This window comes from Protopterus annectens, chromosome 8.part1, assembly GCF_019279795.1.
Source record: "Protopterus annectens isolate FY-2018-M chromosome 8.part1, PAN1.0, whole genome shotgun sequence".
Classification (NCBI taxonomy): domain Eukaryota; kingdom Metazoa; phylum Chordata; order Ceratodontiformes; family Protopteridae; genus Protopterus; species Protopterus annectens.
The window spans coordinates 133,994,421-134,010,303 of record NC_056742.1 but is presented as its reverse complement, the minus strand read 5'-3'; the positions used below and the strand labels follow the sequence as shown (position 1 = coordinate 134,010,303).

At 41.6% G+C, this 15,883-nt stretch overlaps 1 protein-coding gene across 1 annotated transcript in view; it reads left to right on the top strand.

The window, feature by feature from the left end:
• The window catches only part of TMEM231 (transmembrane protein 231), a 348,641-nt gene that overhangs the window by 32,244 nt on the left and 300,514 nt on the right, over positions 1-15,883 (top strand). The window lies entirely within an intron of this gene.

Below are 15,883 nucleotides of genomic sequence, written 5' to 3'. Positions count from 1 at the left end.
CCAGGCTGGCTAAAGAGTCTGACACACACGAGACATTCCAGGTGCAGTTAACCATTGACAAGACCACTAGTAAAATCATAGTTAGCTACCTGCCCACACATCTCATTCATCTTATTTGTACCTGTTTGAATCTATCAAGATTCAACCCTTTACCCTGATCCTGGGTGAAAAACTTTACATAGACTGGAAGAACTACTCATGCCAGAACTCACATGACCACAGCTTACCTTGATTTTGTCCATGCCAATGCCTTGAAACAGCTAGTTGATAGCCCCCACAAGGGGTGGTGATATCTTTGACTTGGTATTAACCAACATGAGTCAACACTGTAGCATCCCTAAAGTATCATCTGCTCTGTTAAGATCCTGCCACAAAGTGGTCACTTTTGAAGTCACCATCTCACTCAATCCCCTCTCTAGCTAGTATCAAACATCTCCAAAGCTGCTTACAGCCTCCAGTGGGATGTTATAAACAGCTTCATAGATGCCTCCCCCCTTTGTTGGAACTGGCACCAATATCCAAAAATACAAAAAAAACACTATGAGAGCACTTATATAGATGCATAGAATCAGGAATACCCAACTGGACTAAGTTATCCACCACAAGGAACAGTGTATCTGTCTGGTGGACATATGCAATAAATAAAGTCTATACCAAAGATAAAAATTTCTGTCCAAGACCAAGAAGGGCAGGTGCCCAATTGGAATCAATGTTTCCTTAGCCTGAACAAGCAAATAGGAGCAGTAATAGGTTCATAGGTTCATACTAGGCTATCTGCCCTAGGGCATTTATAAGCCTAGCCAGAGTTGTGTGGCTTTCACCACCCCTTAGGTTGAAGAATACTATACCCATTAGTTTGCCGTGCCTCTGTCCAGCAGTGATACAGAGATGATCCCCAGGGTAAACCTACGATCTCCCATCCACTGGTCAAGATTCCTCTTGAACAGAGCCAGCGAGGTGCTCTGTCTCACATGGACCGGGATTCTGTTCCACAGCATAGGGAGTCTCTGGGTGATGAATCTGTCCCTCCAGCATGTCCTATTTATATCCGTGTTGAGGTTTAAGTCTCTTGCTCTTGTGGCTCTGGTGGATTTGGATTTTTTGAGGTGGAGCATGTCCATTAATTCGGGTTGGACATTGCCTTGTATGTCAGGCACAGGTCACCTCTGAGCAGACGGTATGCGACTGAATAGAGCTGGAGTTTCTTCAGTCGGGCAGCATATGGCATATTTTTGAGCCCCTTTATCCTTTTGGTGAGGAACTTTTGGGGTCTTTCCAATTGCTGCAGGTGTTGGGTAAGAATGGGGCATTGTACTCAATCATTGGTCTGATAAGTGAAGAGTACAGGGGAACAATGACCTCCCTTGATCTGGATGTGAATCCCTTCATAATCAGGTGGGCAATGTAGAAGGTCCTCCTAACCACTTTGGCAATGTGAGTGTCAAAAGAAAGGTTACTGTCAACTTGGGTCCCCAGGTCCCTGATAACCTCTTCTGTGCTTAATGGATTGCCACCTATGTGGTAACCTGGGGTTACCTTGTTTTTACCAATGGGTATGACTATACATTTTTTGGCGTTTAGCTTAAGGCCATGGCTCTGGCACCAGTTATCCGTTTCTATGAGACCTCTCTGAAGGATATCTGTGTCTGATGGATTTTCAACTATGGCGCCCAGTTTGCAGTCATCTGCAAACTTTGCCAGCCACAATCCTTCTATGTTTGCCTGCACTTCTGAAAAGTAGATGCCGAACAAGAGAGGGCCCAGGACTGAGCCCTGTGGGACACCGCTTGTGACCGGCTTGGAGTCTGACATGGCACCAGCAACTCTAACCCTGTGGGTTCTGTCCTTGAGCCAGTTTGCAACCCATCTTGTGACATATGGGTTTACATTTAAGCTGGTGAGCTTTTCTATGATACCCGAGTGGGGTATTGTGTCGAAAGCTTTTGCAAGGTCAAGGTAGGCTGTGTGAACTGCCTTACCCTCATCAATGGCCTTGGTGACTGTTTCAAAAAAGTCGACCAAGTTCAAGAGGCATGATCTGCCCTTGACAAAGCCGAATTGGGTAGGATCCAATGTCTGTAGGTCCCCTATGTCTTTATTTATGAGGTCCATTATGATCCTCTCCATAGCTTTGCAGACCAGGCTTGTTAAGCTTATGGGGCGGTAATTACCAGGGTCCGTAGAAGCACTGCCTTTGTGGAGTGGGACCACAGTTGCCGTACGCCACTCTTTGGGTACGTATCCTGTGGTAAGGCTAAGATTAAACAGCAGCCTTATGTGTGGGTTTAGTTCCTCATTGAGTTCGTGTAGCACACAGCCGGGGACACCATCCGGTCCCATTGATGCTGTGTTTTTAGCTTTAGAGAGAGCAGCTCTCACCTGGGCATTTGAGATTGATTGGGAGGCTACACTCTGCTGGGATAGATATTTCTCCTTTTGGGGGGGAGGGAGGGGAGAAATTTTCATTGAACCTGTCTGCCAGTATGTTTGCAATGTCTGTGGGTTCAGTGATTTTTGTATCATTTTGGACTAATTCTGAGCATATCTGGGAGTTTCCACCCAGATTTCTAACATAGCTAAAGAAGGCCTTATGATTGTCTTTTGAGTCCTTGGCGATTTTTCTCTCAAAGTTGGCCTTGGATGATTTTATGAGTGATCGTAGTTTTTTACTAGTATTGATCAGAGATGTCTTCCCTTTTAGGGATTTTGCTCTATCTTGTAGTAGCTTTCTCCTCTTGTTGTAAAGTTTGTTTATGGCTGGGGTCCACCAGATCGGGCGCTTGCCTTTGGTGGAAAGGGTCTTGATTTTATTTGGGATTGCTTGATCCATGCAATCCTGGAGGTGCTCGTAGAAAGCATTTGTAAGGGATTCAGCAGCGTGGGTTGTGGTTTCCAATGGCTCAGGGGCCTTGAAGGATACCACACCAGTCTTAAGAAGTGTGAAGTTGGCTTTTGAGAAGTTCTTCACTGTGGTCTTTTGTTGGGGGTGGGGCGGATGTGGATCTCCAGTGAGATTAGTTTATGGTCTGATCTCACCAATGAGGGATATACTTCGGTGTGGAGCATTTTGTCCCCATGTTTGTGATGATCAGGTCTAGTATATTTTCACCTCTTGTGGGAATGGTGACAAGTTGTTCCATAGCATTTGAGTTTATGAACTCCAGGAACCTTTGGGCTAGGGTATTGGGGCTTGAGTAATGTTCCCAGTCTATGTTTGGGTAGTTGAAGTCGCCCAATATGATGGTGTTTGGAGAGACATTTATACTCTCCAGTGTCTTCAGGAAGGCTGTGTGGGGTTCCTGAGTTTGAGAGGGTGGCCTGTAACATGCTACAAACTGTAGAGCAGTTTTGCCTATGGTTAATTGCACCTGAATGGTCTCTGATGCTTCTTGAGTTGCCACCAGCCTGGAGGTGTGGGTATCCTTGATGAATATGGATACACCCCCTCCTTTTGTGGTACGGTCTGGGTTTTGGGGCCGGAACGCATGATATGAGGTAAAACCTGATAGTGCCGGGGTGCCCTCAGGAGCCTTGAACCAGGTTTCAGTCACAGCACAGACATCGATGTTCTCCATACTGAGGAGGGCTTCGAGGGCATGCATCTTGAGATTTAGACTTCTGGCATTGAGCAGCATTACCCTTAGTTTTTTTCCATTATTGCTTTCTAGGGCGGTGGGTTTAGAATTTGAGCCTTGTCTAAAAAAGGCACTATGTGGGTGGCAAGAGCCTTTGCCAATATCCGGAAACCCAGGGGTGACAGGTGCAAGCCGTCCCTTGCGAAGCAGCGTGGCTTGTCAAGCATGTCATTCCAGGCAGACAGACATTGGATCCCCTTAGAATGACACCAGAAATTAAGCCAATTATTAAAACTGATCATTTTGTCTCTGTATTGTGGCATTTGTGAAGGTAGGATACTGCTCAGGGTCAGGGTCATACCAGCCTGGGCTACATAATCTGAGAGCTCCTTTATGTCTCTTTTCATGTAGTCCAGGGGGGTACGTCTCAGGTCATTCACACCGGCATGGACAATGACTGAGTCATACTTGTACTTGCTGTGGAGTGACCTGAGTGCTTGTGTTATGTGGCGGATTCTAGCGCCCGACAGGCAGCTTACTGTGACCCTCTCCTTGTTCAGTCTGGTGAGTGGGACGTCAGTGTGTCTGACTATGGAGTCACCTATGACAAGTGTGTCTGGCATTGTGTTTGGCCTTAAGGGCTGTGACTGATTTGCACACTGACTTTGTGATCTATGTGTTGCTTGTGTTATGTCATGAGGTGGTAGTTGTTTGGGTGTCTGCTTTGGAGGCCTCTGCTGTTTTGGTAGATTTTTGATCAGTGCCTCCGAGTATGTCTTTGTGTGGTTTATGTGTTTGATTTGTAGTTTATTTATTTTATTTTATTTTATTTATTTGCAGTTGGTTTACCAGGATAGTCCATTGGGTCAAATAACCCGTTTTCAATGGAGTCCTGGGGAGAAAAGCTCCAGAACTAAGTATGTTACAAAACGTGATTCATACTAGTTATACAAAAACTATAACACATTATAAATTATATAATAATCCAAAGTATTTTGACACCAGCAAACAATTTCAAATAAACACAGAAGAAATAACTATGACAGAAGTTTAGATAAAATTAATAGATTATAGATTATAAAGAATAATACATGAAAATTTTGAGTTTATACCATATTCAAAATACTGAAACAAGTTTCTGAGAAATAACAGAAATTTATGAAGGAAGTATTTTGAGGTGAGGGCTAGTGCAGTTTTCCTATAAAGTGAAATGATAGTGTATATTAGTTATGAGTAAATAATCAGGTAAGATGCAAGAGGAATCAAGGTGAAGAAGGAAGATGGCAATTGCAAGTAAATTAGCTATGAGGGATGGAGCAAGAGCATTCCCACTTGGATACTAGGTGGAAATGAAGAGATCTTTTAAAATGAAGTGGTTGGGGGTAAAGTGGATGGATGATGGTAGAGAGTTCCAAAGGCGGCAAGGACAAAGGATAGAAGATTTTTCCCTGGGGACGAAAGGGGTTTATAGATTTCTAATAGATTTTGATTGTTGGACCTCAATATTCTATCAGGAAGGTGCATTTTGAAAGCTGATGAGAGGGAGGGACAGAGAGAGGAGTTGAAAATGAGTTTATGAGCAAGAGTTAGTTGAGTGTATGAGAGATAGTTAGGAAGCTCTAGCCATGTTAGTATGTGGAGAGGAACAGTGGTGTGATGAGGACTTGTGGTTGGTAGCAAACTTGATTTTATTATAGCAAGAGGAAAGTTGGGTTTTAGGAGGACTGTAGATTAGTTAGGAGTGGGGCTCCATAGAGAAGGGAGGGATAAGAAATGAAGTAGAGAGAGTGATTTTGGCAGCAGGTGTGAGGTATTTATTTTGCCGTACAGCATACCAAGTTTTGGTGGGTTTTTTGATATTTAGCTGTAGGTGAGAATTAAATTTGAGTTGGTTATCAATTTGGACCCCGAGTAGCTTGGTCTCTGACACTAGTTCCAGAGGTGAATTATTTTGACTAGTGATAGTGAAAATGTTTGTGTTGAAGGAGACAGTTTTAGAGGGGGAGAATAGCATTAATTTGGTTTTAGAGGCATTTAGAGCAAGATGATTTCTTTTCATCCACTGCTCAGTGGTTGTGAAAGCTTCTTGGGTCAGTTGTTGGAGTGAGGGGATAGAAGAGGCTGAGCATATAATAGTGGAATCATCTTATTGGATGATGTCTGAGAAAGGAATGGAGTTGTGGAAATCATTTATAAATATGTTAAAGAGAAGGGGACCCAGTATGGACCCTTGGGGTACCCCAGTAGGGTATTTAGAAATGATGAAGTGGCTTTTTCCATATTACTGCTTGATATCTGTTAGATAAGTAGTTGGAGAACCAGTTCAATGAGGAGGGAGATAGGTTAAGTCCTGAGAGTTTGGTTAGTAGCAGGTTATGAGAGATAGTGTCAAAGGCCTTAGAGAGGTCAAGTAGTATGGTAGAAACAATTTGGCCAGAGTCACGTGCTTTGTTAATAGTTTGAAGGAAGGAGAGGGGCAGTCATAGTACTGTGATTAGGTCTGAAACCATGTTGGGTGGGAGTTAGTAGGTGATTTTCTAAAAGGTAAGGAAGGAGTTGAAGATGAATACATTTTTCTAAGATTTTAGAGATAGGAGATAGGATAGCAATGGGGCGGAAATTAGTAACATTGTTATTGTTACCCTTTGTGCAAAGGGATGATGTAGGCTTTTTTCCAGATTTGGGGTACTGTACTTTCTAGGATAGAGCGGTTAATTAAAATGCTAATAGGGTAGGAAAGTGCATCAGCAGCTATGCTAAGAAAATAGGAAGGGATGTTATCAGGAGCATTAGTACATGGCTTCAGTTTCAGAAGGAGTTTCTTTATAGTGGAAGTGGGTATAGGTTTAAATGAGAAAGAGGGAGAGTGTGCAGGGGGGGGTGAGTTAGGGGCAGATGCAGTTGATGAAGTAGTTAGAGGAGGAGAAAAAGTGGAGGGAGAAAAGTTGGTAAGTGGAGATGTGGGGGTGGAGGTTGTGCTGGGTGGAGTACTGGGGAGAGAGGGTGGTGGAATATTTGAGAGTGTAGTGGTGTTAGAGAAGGATGATGTTAATTTGGAAATGGATTAAATGAAGAAATAATTAAATTGTGTAGCCAGATCTAGGTCAGAGCGCTTGGGTCTGGGGTGGGGGTGTTTTGTTTACTAGGGTTGAGAAGAGTAGAGATACCTTTCCAGAATTTCTGAGGGTTAGATTTGCTGCTATTTTGGAGTGTGGAGAAGTAGTTTTGTCGATCGGAAATTATAAGTTTTTTTACCCTGTTTCGGAGAGTTTTATATTCTTTTTCGACTAGGGGGGATTTGTTTTTCTGGTAATATGCCCAGACTTTGTCTCTGTGTCGCATGGATGCTAGTGTGTTTTTGGACAGCCAGGGGGCTGTTTTAGTTTTAATTCTCTTAGACCTTAAGGGTGCATGAGAATCAAGTATTTGTAGGAAAATTGAGTTGAAGTGGGCAACTGCGTTGTCTAGAGATAAAGTTTTTAGGCAGTTCCAATTTATGGATTTTAGAGAGTTTGAGAAGCTTGTAGGATCAAACTTTTTGGTTGGATAGTAATACAATTATGGGTAGTGCAGGTGTAATGGGAGCTGTGTGAAGATGGGTATGTGGTCACCAGGGGATCAGGTAGAGTACCACTGTCAGAGAAATAGTGGGGTGAGAGACTAGAATCCAGTCTAGAATACTGCCATTAGAGTTTTTAGAGGGGTATGTTGTGGATTTGATAAGTTGTGAAAAGTTGTAGAGGTTGATATTAAGAGGGTTTTAGAGGACTGAATGGAGGCCCAGTTAATATTCATATCACCAAGTATTATTGTTTCATTGCTAATGTTGTTAGAGAGCCAGGAAAGGATATCCTCAAGTGTAGAAATATTCTCTCCTGGGGATATAGAGTGAGGCTATACAAATGTGTTTATGTGAGTTAATTTGGAGAGATGAGGAGTAGTTCAGCATTTTGAATTGTGGAATGAGTTTGTTATAGGGGTAACTGATAATGAGGATGAATATAGAGAGCTACTCCAATCTTTTTCTATGGGCCTGTCTTTCTGATGATTGAATAGTTTGGTGGAATTATTTCAGAGTCTTTTATATAGGGTTTTAACCAAGTTTCCGAGATTGTTAGGATATCCGGTTTATTATGAACAAGCCAGGCATGAAGGTGTGGAACTTTGTTTACTATGCTTTGGGAGTTAAAAGAAGTAAATAGGATCGACTTATCTGTAAAGGAAACTGTGGAGGGGCCAGGGTTGGGATGGATATCACCGGATAGTAGAGTAGAAATTAGATATAAGAGTGGCTTAGAGAGGTCGATGGACAGTTTGTGATTGGATTCTATTGTGGATTTAAGGAGTTTGATAGTAACAATGGGGGAAAAATGTTTTTGGAGGGTAATGCATTTGTATGGGAAGAGTAGGAGGTTATTTATAGGATATAGATGAGGAGAAATAGGAGTATGTGAGTCTGGTAGAGTAGAGTTAAGGTGGTTAGTAGTGTGGGGAGGTTGAGCATGGTGAAAGTTTAAGGGTTGGGTGATGTAGTAAAGATATGATAGAGTCAGGAGAAGTAGAAATAAGGAGATGAATGAGGATTTTGTAGGCATAGTGGAATGTGGAATATGTAGAGTTGATATGCTGTTGATAAAAATATTTATGAATACAAGAGAGTTATGTTAGTGTAGGACCAGGTAAAGTTAGGAGTATAAGAGTAGAAGTGGGAAATAGAGTTGGGATTGGAGTGCATGTGGTTTAGGAGTGGGGTGGAGTCTAGTGCAAGTAGAGAGGAATTCTACTGGAGTAGGAGGGATAGCTGTGGTGGGTAAGTAAAAATTTTATGGGTGGAAAGAGGGAGGGGTAGATGTACAGATAGTGTAGATGGTTGGATAAGAATCACTGTGGGTGTGCCTATGGGGAAATAAAGGTAGATGCACTGGGGTGGGTGGAATTTGGGGTAGGGTAGGGGAGCGGAGTGAGCCAAGAGGGGAAACGGAGCGGGAAGAACCAAAGAGGTCTGAAGAGGAGGTTTGTGAGAGAGTCTATCAGTAAGGTGTTATTTGCAGAGGGTAAGTTAGAATGGAAGAAAGACCTGGGTGTGTTGGATGACAGTGAACTATGAGAAACTAGAGCGAGTGAGTAGGAAAAGAGATGTTACAGCTAGAGTGAAGTAATAGAGCTTAGGAGATACAGTGGGAAGGGGGAAGGTTAGAGCTGTGAGAGAATACCTACAATACATGCAGTGAAGTCAATTTGGGAAGGGAGTCACCAGGTGGATAGGTAGAAAAATACACCTTACTCCACTAGGATATCCTCAGGGCCAAATAGAACTAAACAAGATAGTGGTTGGTGTAAGTGGAGGAAGAGAACATAGAGACTAGAATAAGGGACTAGTTGTGATAGTTCTATGTGAGACTGGGTTTATGGTGTGTGTGGTTACCTTCTCCTCCTGTCTAGTTTCGCCAGTCCTGAGTTGAGAGAGCTCAGCCTCCAATTTGGCTATATAGTTGCATCTCTCACATGTATTTGTGTTTTGTGGGAGGAGGAGAGGGTTGTCTGTGTACATGAGGCAATTGTAACATTGCCCCAATATTCCCAGATTCACCAGCTGAGCAGGAGAGGACGCTAGCAACTGACCCTTTGACATGCTAGAAGAAATGAAAAGTTTGCTGTGTAACTGAGTCTGAAAGGACCTATAGGGAAGTGAGTACTCAAGGGGTTTTAAGCTAGTGAAGTACTTTGTATAATATAGAAGTGCTTTACCTGACTAAAAATGCTTTAGGAACAAGTGCTGAGCTTTACAGATAGAGAATAGACTGTTTAGATTACAAGTAGAGCAGTTCTAAGGGAAAAATGAAGAGCAGACTTTACGGAGCCAGAAATAGTTTAACCGGCGCTGCCCGATGGTGCTCTAGTGGCAACTCGCTAAATGCAGAAAAGGCAATAAGTCAGTAGTACAGGCTAGCACACTTTAGTGGGCAGCCAAACAATTAAATTAAACAGCAAACAAACACTTTTCGACTTAAATTAGATTAATTTCGACTAAAATGTACTTTTAAGTGCAGATAATAAAAAATGCAGTAAATAACTATGAAAACAGTTAAAGCTTGCTCTAGGTAAGCAGTAGAAGGTAAAACAAATATAAAAAACAGCCGGATACTTAATCAGGAAAGCAGTCGCTTTTTTCAGTTCTCTGTAGCCAGGAAGACTCAACAGGACCACGTGGAGCTGTGTCTGAGCAATATGGCTTCAAAAAAATGCCAGAGGCAAATTTTAACCAGGGAACTTCAAAAGAGCTAGAAATGGTCCAAAATGACCAATTACTACAGCTTCTTGTGCTGAGGTCACTTCCCTCAAGGACAGGTAGGCTATTCAAGGTTCCCCACTCCCACTGGTGAGCTAAGAAACTTCCTTCTATCCAAGTAAGGCAATGGACAACACAGGAACTACAACAAAGCCCAGGATACAGCAAGGCCTGTAAACTGGTTTAACTAGTTTAGGAGAGGCAGGAAAACAAGGAATATTTTTTTTGTTTTTTTGTATTTAAATAGAAACACACAGAAATGCAGAAAAGGCAATAAGTCAGTAGTACAGGCTAGCACACTTTAGTGGGCAGCCAAACAATTAAATTAAACAGCAAACAAACACGTTTCGACTTGAATTAGACTAATTTCGACTAAAATGTACTTTTAAGTGCAGATAATAAAAAATGCAGTAAATACCTATGAAAACAGTTAAAGCTTGCTCTAGGTAAGCAGTAGAAGGTAAAACAAATATAAAAAACAGCAGGATACTTAATCAGGAAAGCAGTCGCTTTTTTTCAGTTCTCTGTAGCCAGGAAGACTCAACAGGACCACGTGGAGCTGTGTCTGAGCAATATGGCAATATCCCACTAAGCAAACCTAGGGTCCAAATTGGTGGCCACATCTACTAGAGACTATCATCCAAATTGCTGACACATTTAACAAATTTTTGTCTGAATCAGTTAAATCACTAGCAAATACTTTATCCCCAGCTAGCATTACTACACCACCCTCAACAGCTAACAATCCTCCTGCATTTACTCTACAACCAGTGCCAACATCACTCATCCATAAGCTTCTCCAAAAACTTAAAACCTTGTACTCCAGCTGACCTCCTCCCAGCTGAATATCTGCAAATGGCAGCTAGTGCTCTAGCCTTCCCTATCTCCACCTTAATAAACAGAACGATTATAGAATGTACCATCCTTCCCTATCTCCACCTTAATAAACAGAATGATTATAGAATGTACCATCCTTCCCTATCTCCATCTTAATAAACAGAATTATTATAGAATGTACCATCCTTCTCTATCTCCATCTTAATAAACAGAACTAATTATAGAATGTACCATCCCTTCTCTCTGGAAAGTTGCACATATCATTCCATTGCATAAGGGTGGTAACTCAACTGAACTCGCTAACTTTCGACCCATTGCCATACTCTCTCCTTTATCAAAAATCATGGAGAAATGTATCCTCCAGCAGCTGCTCAAGCATCTCCTACAAAATAAGCTACTGGCTGACTGCCAGCATGGCTTTAGACCATTTCACAGCACTACAACTACTCTTTTATCCTTCTCCTGCTTTCCTCTGCTCTCTTTATAGACCTCTCTAAAGCCTTTGACATGGTTAATCAGTTAATGTTTGATACACTACAATCACTTTCCTTAGATACTCAGAGGCAGTCAAATGGTTTAAGTCTTATCTAGGTAACAGACAACAGGCATTCCTCTGGGACAAACGACTCACCTCCCAGTTACTTTGGGGGTCCCACAAGGCTCCATTCTGGGACCTCTCCTCTTTTCTATTTTCATTAATGATCTGAAAACTACCCTCCCCCATACCACCTGTATACAATATGCTGACGACTCAACTTTAATCTGTGCCACAGCCTCTTCAGCTGAACTCCAGTCCAGTACCCAAAAAGTACTTGCCTTGGTTGGAAATTGGTTCCATCAACGCTGTCTCCTCCTTAACCCTAAAAACTAAACTATTACTGTTCTCTATCACACAGAAGTCTACCCATATTCATTTCACAATTACATCAAATAATAGCACTATAATAGCACCCAACACAACCACCAAACTCTTAGGTGTAACAATTGATCATAATCTTAACTATGACAATCACATAAACTTAACTTCAAAACAGTTATTAGAAAACTAGGTTTCCTTTACAGGCTTAAAGCCTTTCTTACACCCTCTGCCAGGACTACTATTGCTCAAACCCATCTAATCTCCACCCTACTCTATGCCTGCCCCATATATACCAACTTATCTAAAAGTAATCTAAACAAGCTGGCAACCTCCTATAACAACATGCCAGATTTGCCACTGACTCCCCTTATAGAACCCACCACTGCCAAAATCTTAAACAGCTAGGATGGCTGGAATTTCAAAACCAGGTTCTTCAACAACTTACTATCACTCACAATGTCCTGTACCATCCCACTAATACTCCTGTACTCTGTAATCTTATTAGTCCGTATACAAATCTAAAAGCTCTACGCTCATGAAATAAGTTACTAGTTGCCACCCTTAAAGCCAATAACAAATCTGGTGACTGCCTGTTTACTAACTTTGTTGGAAAGACTTCAAACAGACTTCCAAATGATCTAACTACACTTATATCAACCCCACTGTTTAAGAACCAACTAAGAGTCTTCCTTAAATCGCAATGGTTATGTACATGTTCTAAACCAGACAGACACCCTTTCCCCTTGTTAAAATACCTCTAAACTTCCTAGCACTGATATCCATTTCTTATTCCCCTTCACTATTTGTTTACATTTCCTCTACATTTTTTTCTTTATTTTACTGTACTCTACTACATAATAAAAAACTAGCCTTCTCAGAGTTTTGTAGTATGCCACACACTGAGCATCTATGTACATAAATTGTTTGATAGATATTCAGCTATACATTTATTTTTGCATTTTGTCTAACCCTATATTCTAAATCTGCTATACCTACTCTTCTATAGTTACATCTAATGCTCTTGATGTCATTGCACCATCTCTAACATTTTATTTATTTATTTCTCATTTTATTTCTCTTTTCCTCCTCTCACCTTACTAACTTAAATTTAATCTATGGTAAAGTGTATTTTTTCAAAAAAATATTTGGTGTTATACTGTTATTTTTCTCTAAAATTAGATGCTTTGTATCTATTATTTAATTTTATTACTGTTTTTTGGGGCTTTTCTCCCCGGGCCTCTACTGAAAATGGACATATATCCAGCTTGACTAGCCCGGTCAACAAATGTAAAATAAAATAAAATCATAAGGCCTTCTTCACGTATGTCCCCAACCTCAAATGAAGCACCCAGATCTCTTCAGAAATGGTGGTCAAGGACACCACATACACAAATCCTATAGATATAGCAAACTTGCTGGCTGACAGATTCGGTGAAAGCATAACCCTGTACCTGCCATCTTCCCCCTAAAATCTAGGGAACACATTATCACTGCTCTCTCAAAGTCAAATGACAGAGCCTTCATGGGACCTGATAACATCCCAGGCTGCATCCTACGTAAATGTGTCACCATTAGGCACCCTATTCTACCAAAGCCTGAGTACTGGCTTCACCCTAGGTGAGTGGAGGACAGCCACTGTTATCCTTTTAAACAATAGTGCAACATCCACCGATCGGGGAAATGATAGATCCATCAAATCTAACTAGCTTGATCTGCAAGATCGTGGAATTCATCAGGAACCTCATTAACAAGGTTACTGTCTTTCTCAAAACACTTTATTACACAGTTTTGCTTCATCTAGGTGAGGTCATGTCTGCTAAATTTGGCAGAGTTCTTTCAGTCAACAAAGCCATGGATGAGGCGAAGACAGTGCACACAGACTACCTTCACCGAGCAAAAGCCTTTGACACCATTCCCCACTCAGCCATAATAGACACTCTCTCTCAACCAGGCATCAATCAAGATGTTACCAGACGGGTAGAAAACTTGCTCGTTGATAACACACTTACTCAAAATAGGGGAAGAGTCCAGAAATAGTAGACCCGTAACAAGCGGCATACCCGATGGTTCGGTCTTTTGGAGTAGGAGGATAGCTGTGGTGGGTAAGTAAATTGTATGGGTGGAAAGAGGGAGGGGTAGATGTACAGATAGTGTAGATGGTTGGATAAGAATTACTGTGGGTGTGCCTATGGGGAAATAAAGGTAGATGCACTGGGGTGGGTGGAATTTGGGGTAGGGTAGGGGCGGAGTGAGCAGGCTGGAGCGGAAAACCAAAGAGGTCTGAAGAGGAGGTTTGTGAGAGTCTATCAGTAAGGTGTTATTTGCAGAGGGTAAGTTAGAATGGAAGAAAGACCTGGGTGTGTTGGATGACAGTGAACTATGAGAAACTAGAGCGAGTGAGTAGGAAAAGAGATGTTACAGCTAGAGTGAAGTAATAGAGCTTAGGAGATACAGTGGGAAGGGGGAAGGTTAGAGCTGTGAGAGAATACCTACAATACATGCAGTGAAGTCAATTTGGGGAAGGGAGTCACCAGGTGGATAGGTAGAAAAATACACCTTACTCCACTAGGATATCCTCAGGGCCAAATAGAACTAAACAAGATAGTGGTTGGTGTAAGTGGGGGGGAAGAGAACATAGAGACTAGAATAAGGGACTAGTTGTGATAGTTCTATGTGAGACTGGGTTTATGGTGTGTGTGGTTACCTTCTCCTCCTGTCTAGTTTCGCCAGTCCTGAGTTGAGAGAGCTCAGCCTCCAATTTGGCTATATAGTTGCATCTCTCACATGTATTTGTGTTTTGTGGGAGGAGGAGAGGGTTGTCTGTGTACATGAGGCAATTGTAACATTGCCCCAATATTCCCAGATTCACCAGCTGAGCAGGAGAGGACGCTAGCAACTGACCCTTTGACATGCTAGAAGAAATGAAAAAGTTTGCTGTGTAACTGAGTCTGAAAGGACCTATAGGGAAGTGAGTACTCAAGGGGGTTTTAAGCTAGTGAAGTACTTTGTATAATATAGAAGTGCTTTACCTGACTAAAAATGCTTTAGGAACAAGTGCTGAGCTTTACAGATAGAGAATAGACTGTTTAGATTACAAGTAGAGCAGTTCTAAGGGAAAAAATGAAGAGCAGACTTTACGGAGCCAGAAATAGTTTAACGGCGCTGCCCGATGGTGCTCTAGTGGCAACTCCGCGCTAAATGCAGAAAAGGCAATAAGTCAGTAGTACAGGCTAGCACACTTTAGTGGGCAGCCAAACAATTAAATTAAACAGCAAACAAACACTTTTCGACTTGAATTAGACTAATTTCGACTAAAATGTACTTTTAAGTGCAGATAATAAAAATGCAGTAAATAACTATGAAATCAGTTAAAGCTTGCTCTAGGTAAGCAGTAGAAGGTAAAACTAATATAAACAAACAGCCGGATACTTAATCAGGAAAGCAGTCGCTTTTTTTCAGTTCTCTGTAGCCAGGAAGACTCAACAGGACCACGTGGAGCTGTGTCTGAGCAATATGGCTTCAAAAAAATGCCAGAGGCAGATTTTAACCAGGGAACTTCAAAAGAGCTAGAAATGGTCCAAAATGACCAATTACTACAGCTTCTTGTGCTGAGGTCACTTCCCTCAAGGACAGGTAGGCTATTCAAGGTTCCCCACTCCCACTGGTGAGCTAAGAAACTTCCTTCTATCCAAGTAAGGCAATGGACAACACAGGAACTACAGCAAAGCCCAGGATACAGCAAGGCCTGTAAACTGGTCTAACTAGTTTAGGAGAGGCAGGAAAACAAGGAATATTTTTTTTGTTTTTTTGTTTTTAAATAGAAACACACAGAATCGCAGAAGATGCAATAAGTCAGTAGTACGCGGCTTAGCACACTTTAGTGGGCAGCCAAACAATTAAATTGAAACAGCAAAACAAACACTTTCTCAATTTGAATTCGACTAATTTCGAAAGTAAAATGTACTTTGGCGCAGATAATAAAAAAATGCAGTAAATAACTATGAAAACAGTTAAAGCTTTTGCTCAGGTAAGCAGTAGAAGGTAAAACAAATATAAAAACAGCAGGATACTTAATCAGGAAAGCAGTCGCTTTTTTTCAGTTCTCTGTAGCCAGGAAGACTCAACAGGACTACGTGGAGCTGGGTCTGAGCAATATGGCAATATCCCACTAAGCAAACCTAGGGTCCAAATTGGTGGACATCTACTAGAGACTATCATCCAAATTGCTGACATTTAACAAATTTTGTCTGAATCAGTTAAATCACTAGCTTTTTCCCCAGTACATTCACTACCAAATTGCCCTGAACACATTTAACAAATTTT